We start from the raw sequence: 6,809 nt of genomic DNA on the forward strand, positions 1-6,809 counted from the left end.
TGTATTTGTCCTGTTATGGACTCTCTAATCATGAGTCCATTATGTAATCTAATTTGTGTTTTGTTCTTTAATAGCACCCTCAACTCTTCTTTTCCCATACAATCATTTTCTGTTAAAGAATTTTGTTCGGGATCTATCAAATGATTATAATAGATTCCCAAAATTCGATCATTCTTTTGTGCCTCAATCAAATCTTGGTCTGGCGTGACATGACTCCACTGCACCACCGGTTGATCTACCTCCTTTGGTGCTTTAGAACGTGTGACTGCATCAATTTGTATTTCACCCATTAAATAATCAATAGGTAGCAATTCTCCCATCACAGCCCCAATCTTAGCCAGGTGGTCTGCCTTATCATTTCCCTCCTTATCCTCTCCTGGTGTTTTTAAATGCCCACAAATTTTTCTCCAGTATATTGTTAAATTATTCTCTGACACCAATTTGTCTATGGCTTGTATCATTTTTCCATGTTTAAGTGGCTTTTTGTTGTATGTAACCATGCCTCTTGCTTTCCAACCAGGCAGGTACTCCACAAAGCTATTCCGTGCATAGTCAGAATCAGTCACCAGGACAACTTCACTGAACTTTTTATCAACTGCAGTAGCAATTGCTTTATAAATGGCTGCCATTTCCGCCACCTGACTGCTCCTATCTCCAATCCTCATCCCTATACTGGGGACGCCTTCACATTTCAACCAGACATTCCCTATTCCTGCCACTAACTGTTTATTACTGTCATTTTCAATGTGAAAAGCACAACCATCCACATATACAGTTGGCAAATCCTTGCATGTTTTTTCATCAAAAGCTTTGTGTGGTGATTGTTCAAATTCCCGCAAACTAGTTTCCACTTCCATTTCATTTGGCATTTGTTCAGCTGCACAGTCATGTAAGTCAGCTAACCCTTGAGCAATTGGGTTCTTTTTATTTTGTCCATATCTCACTTCTACGGGAAAACCTTGTAATGCCAGCGTCCATGAAGTGATTCTGGATTGCGCTAGATTACCTGATCTAATTCTTTTACTCTCTAAAAATTGCAAAGGTTGATGATTTGTTTCAATAATCACCTTTTCTCCCTGAACAATGGGGCGGAAATGTTGTAGCGCCCACACAGTGGTTAATAGGGCCTTTTCACATTCATTAAATTTCATTTCAACTTGGGAAAATGCCTTACTTGCATATGCAATGGTTTTGTGATTCAAATCGTGTTTTTGTGATAACACTGCTGACATACAATGTTCAGAAAAACCTATTTCTATAAAGAAATACCTGTCCTTTATGGGGTATGCTAAACATGGTGCCTTTACAAGACATTCCTTTAATTTAGCCACTGCATCAGACTGCTCTTTTTCCCATTTCCAGGGAGTATTCAGTTTAAGCAGTTTAGTCAATGGTTGAGTGATTTCTGCATAATTTTCAATGAACTTTCTGTTATAGCCTGTCATCCCTAATAAACTTTTTACTCCTTTCACATTTTTAGGATCTTTTAATCTTTGTATGGCCTCTATCTTCTTCTTTTGTGGATTTAGCCCATGTTCAGTCACTTCATGACCGAGAAAGTTCACTTTTTTTTTTGCACCATTGTGCTTTTTGCAAAGATACTTTGGCGCCTGCTTTCTGCAATTGGCCAAGTACATGTCTTATTTCATCAAAATGGCTTTTCAGGCTTTCATTTTTTATCAGGACATCGTCCACATAAACTATTTTTCCTCTTTCCGCTGCATCCGGCATGGCCTTTCTCAAAAATATGCTAAATTCACTCCCACTATTGATGTACCCAAACGGAGCTCTAAGCCAGGCATATTGAGTCCTGTCAAATGTAAAGGAAAATAAATGTTGTATCTCCTCTGCCAATGCCACGCACCAATATCCAGAGGTGAGATCTAATGTGGTAAATACATTTGAACCATGTACCTGAGCTAGGCCCTGATCAATGAATGGCAGTGGCCATCTAGATACTGGTACTCTTTTATTTAACTCTCTCAAGTCTGCACATAGCCGCCATTGACCATTTGGCTTTAACACACCTAAAATAGGTGTATTGGATGTGCTATGAATGGGCCTGATGATTCCCCGCGATTCCAAATTTTTTATAATCTCTGCCAATGATTCTAAACATGCCAGCGGTAGTCTATACTGGCGTACAAATACTGGATTTCTGCTACACCCTTCTGGTAGTGTGGCCACATGTAAATCAGTTAAACCACAATCATAAGCATCTTTTGCAAATACATCCTTAAACTCCATAAATATCTCCCTCAGATTGTCCCTATCCTCATTGCTTTCACACGCATCCGCTAAGGAGATCTGCTCTTCTACCATTTTGGAAAATTCTGGAAAATCTTCTGGTAAGGGAATCTCGGCGCTTTCCTCTAACTGTGTGGCTGTGTCTTTTTGTAAAGCTGCCACTTTTAAATATTTTGGCATATCAGCTTCCACTTCAATGGGCTGATTTTCTGTTTCATTTTCATTTAAATTAAATATTATGCAATCCTCTTGATGGCAGCACACTGTCTCATTTGAATCATAAGGATACACAGAATGAATTTTAAATATTCCTTTGGGCTGAGAGTCCAGGTGTTCTGGCAACTCACCCTTGGCATCTACATACTTTTCAGGAATATTTCCAATAACCATCTTATTTAAATCTGCCGTATAATGTGATTTTTGTATGGCCATTCCTAATGGGGAGTTTTCCTCTAAATGAATATCTTGACAACCTTTATTATTTTCCATAATTTTTACAGATCCTTCCCCAATGTCTACCAATGGAATGTATTCATAATACAGGCCTTGCTGTTTTATAGATTCATTCAGGCATACAAATGCATCAGAGCCTTTCATCTGCTGTCCATTTTTACATTTCAGTGTTATTGCAAACTGTTTTGTAAATGCAGGAATAATAGTATCTTTCCTCATTTGTAATTCGATTGCATAAGGAACCAGTTGTGCACAATGATAAGCCCTTCTTTTGTCTTCAAATTCAGGTGCCGGACCACCTAGGCGTGACCATATTTTTTGATTAAGGAAATCTAACACCATACACATTCTGTGCATGATGTCATTGCCCATGTAAAATTCATTTTGTGCTCCACTCACTATCCATACATTATGGTAAATTGTTTTCTGCCCAATGCTAATTTTAAGCATGCATCTGCCTGCAATTCGGTTTTCAAAGTCTGGACTGTCCAACCCAGAAACATATTGGTTTTTAATCCTAAATCTCGGGATTTCTTCCCTCTCCATTATTTTTTGCAACAATTCCTCATTAATGAAACTCCTTTCATGTCCAAGCACTAAAGTGTCTTTTATTGTTTTAAAATAGTCATTTATACCAACATGAACCTATGGTTGCTCATCTTCCATGTGTATTTCTGCCAGAGTGGTAATCTGTTTTTCTGAATCTGTTTTAGGAGCAATATTATGTTTGCATGTTTTCTCTTTTAAATAAAAACGTAATGTGTGCTCATCTATGGAAGTCTGCCAATTTTTCCTTGGGTCCAAGTATATTTGTACAGGTAGTGTTTCATTGTCGCTCTGCATTTTGTCTTGACACATTAATATAACAGTGACACTAGGTATGCAGCTATTCTGGAGATATACCTCCACAGCATCATTTGTTTTGGCAACGGTGTGACATTCATTTATATTGCTGTTTTGTGATTTTAGTTTCTTAGGCCTCAATGGTTTTTTGGTTAAGGACCACAGCACTCCATTCACCCCATCTATTAGAGGAGACAATCTTTTCAGGCAATCTGTCCCCATCAGAAATGGAATTTCACAAATAGATGTGATCAATACCTCTTGTTTCATTCTGTGCTTTCCTATTTTTATGTCAACCTCAGTTACACCTATGATGGGCACCTCCTCCCCATTAAAGTTATGCACTGGGCCTTGATTTTCCTTCACTGTGATCTGACTCTGTGGGGGTCTCCCTTCATTGATACTCTTTACCAGCTCCTTGGACATAATTGTGGCCTGTGCGCCAGTGTCAATCATAGCAAAGGTGTGGCATTTTTCTTCTACAGTGATGGGTGCATAATATCTGTCCTCAACTTCCTCTAATACACATAAGAAATGTGAATTCTTACTGATTTCAGGGCTCACCTTTCTCAGGTCTTTTTCACTTTTGGCTAAACACATTGGTAAATGGAAAGACATTTTTCCCTCCTTTTTACCCATTTCTGCGCGAGAGACTTTATTAATTTCTCCATGATCAGAGGTTTTTTGGAGTGTGGCCACTGTTCGCCCATCCATCTGGGTAACATCAGAGACCACATTACAACCTTCCAACTGAACATGTGTAACAACATCATTCAGCAATTTGTCATTTTTTAATTCTGTGCATTTGTGATCATTTAGTGTGATACCAGCCCTTTCAGCCTCTTCAAAAATATGTGGCTCAAAGAATTCTTCAGGTGATTGACTTGTACCCTCCTTGTGAGTATTTCCTTTTTCTGTCTGTGTTTGGTCATTGTTTTGCTTGCCCAGGGAAGGAGCTATAGCATCCCCACTTACTCCCTGTCCACTGGTATTCCCCATGCATGAGTCATTTTTCTTAAATCTGTCCTATTGTTCTTTTGGAATTCCTAATGTTTCTTTTTCATTTGTACAAATCTTTACTGTTTTATTTAGCTCTAGGTTAAACCGTACCTCTTTTTTAGAAGTATTTGCACTTTCTGTCACAAGTTCATTTACTGGCACTTTCACATTTAATCCATTAGGCATCTCAGAGTCGTTATGCAAAATTATATCAGAGCAATCTGTCATTGTGGCACTGCAGTTATCATAAGTACTTAGTCACTTTTCGGAAGCCCCCCGGTCATTGCTATGGCCATCAGCCCCCTCTTTGGAAGGTTGTTTTTGCGCTGTACAGAGCTTTCCTATTTGCTCAGCTAACATTTTCACTTGGGCCTCAAGGCACTGGAACCTTTCCATCTCTCTAGGATCCTCTTTCTGTGGCCTAGGTCGATATTGGTTGTTTTCCCCCTGATTGGATCTATTCTGATACCTCTCAGGTGATTGATGTCGGTTGGGATGGTTTCTGAACTCTTGATTCATTTGTGGAGGGGAGCGGGTTGCACCCATCCTTTGATTATAGTCCCCTAGTGGGGAATCATTGTACTGACGTGGATTGTAGTTCACGTTTTGCCTCATGTCCTGTCTCTCAGATTGTGGGTACTGGCCCCTAGGTTGATTTCCATTATCAGTAAATCGATCCACATATCGGGGCCTATCCTGATTACCATATATCATGGTGTTGGGATCAAATCTGCTCTGTGTCCTCAATGACTGGTAGGGACCATCATTTCTTTGATCTTGATTTTGTCTCTGGTTATTGTTCATACCTGCCATATCAGGCCGATATCCTACCCGGGGTCTGTCCCCTAAATACCTAAGGCTGATGTAGCTCTCTCTATTACTAGGATCATGTGATTGGAACATTGGTACAGGAAATGGCGATCTTTGTTGATTACCCCTTTGTTCAGGTGTCACATTATTTTTACCTTGGCTTTGAGCAGACTCAAGGGACACTTTGGCTGACCTGATTTCCATTACTGTGGCTGAGGGTTCTTTAGATTTAGGTCTAGTATCTTTCATTTTATCACTTTCTCTACCCTGACAATAGAGTACCTCATATAGTTTTGTGCTTTGATGTACAATCCATTCAAGGGACTTGTCACGGTCAAATTCACGGGCCAATTGGGATATGATGTCTTTCTGTAGCCCATAGAAGTATGCAGTTTTAAACTCATTGGAATTTGAGTCAAAAGATACATCAAAGCGAGAAAATGCTCTTTTTAAGTCTTGTAAAAATTGGCGAGGGGATGTATTAGGTCCAGCAGTAATTGTGTAAGCGACTTTCTTTGCCTCCTGCAATGACTGAAAAGGAGAAAAATGACGCCTAATTTCTTTTTCAAACTCCAACCAGGTCATATTCTGCTGTTCATTTAATCCCCTTATGATGCTGGCCGTCGGGGCATCTAAAGTTAAATGAAAATATTGTCTCTACTGTTCCTTAGGTATCTGGAGTGCTTTAAAAATGTCATGCACCGCTTCTAAGTGATCCTCAATGCAGCATTCACCTCCCTTTTTAAATGGTTTGATCAGGGCTTTAATGGATTTCATTATTTTTATGGGGCTACTTGTTGCAATGCATGGAATTGCACTATTTTGTGATTCAATCCTGTTTTCAGGTGTATGAGATTGGTGGCTGCCCCCAATGGGAGTATCAAATCCCCCAAGGGCGCTGCAACCAAGTTCAGTCACCGGCCCAGTCACTGGAGCACTAGCTCTTTGGGCAGAGCTAGAATTCACCTCCACTCCATTGAATGTGGTACCCTGCCACCTCTCCTGGGACCTGGGAATGCACATTTGCTGTTCTAAGTCCTTACACTTTTTAAGGAGTCTGTTTGCTTCATTTTGCAAATAGTTGTTTTCATCACTCATCTTATTAATCACCTCCTGCATGTCGCACATTTGCATTTGGCATTCATTGAACTCTTTATTTCTCTTGTCTCTTTCTTGAATCATTTTAATCATTTCTTGTTCTGCACTCTGGAGATCACATTCTTTTTCACAATGTTCTTTTTGTAAAATCTGCATTTCTGAAACAACCTCATCTTTATCCTGTCTAATGTGGTCCACTAAGGCTTTTAAGTGTACCAATTCTTGCTCACTATCCTCAAATTGTTTCTTGCTTTTGGATAACTGAGCATCAAAGTCTCTGCATTTTAATTTCATGTCTTTTTGGCATACATCCAATTCTGCTCTTAACATTTCCTGATTTTTACTTGCCCCATCTAATT

The sequence above is a fragment of the Ambystoma mexicanum genome, chromosome 5q (genome assembly GCF_040938575.1).
Source record: "Ambystoma mexicanum isolate Mex_15411 chromosome 5q, UKY_AmexF1_1, whole genome shotgun sequence".
Lineage (NCBI taxonomy): Eukaryota > Metazoa > Chordata > Amphibia > Caudata > Ambystomatidae > Ambystoma > Ambystoma mexicanum.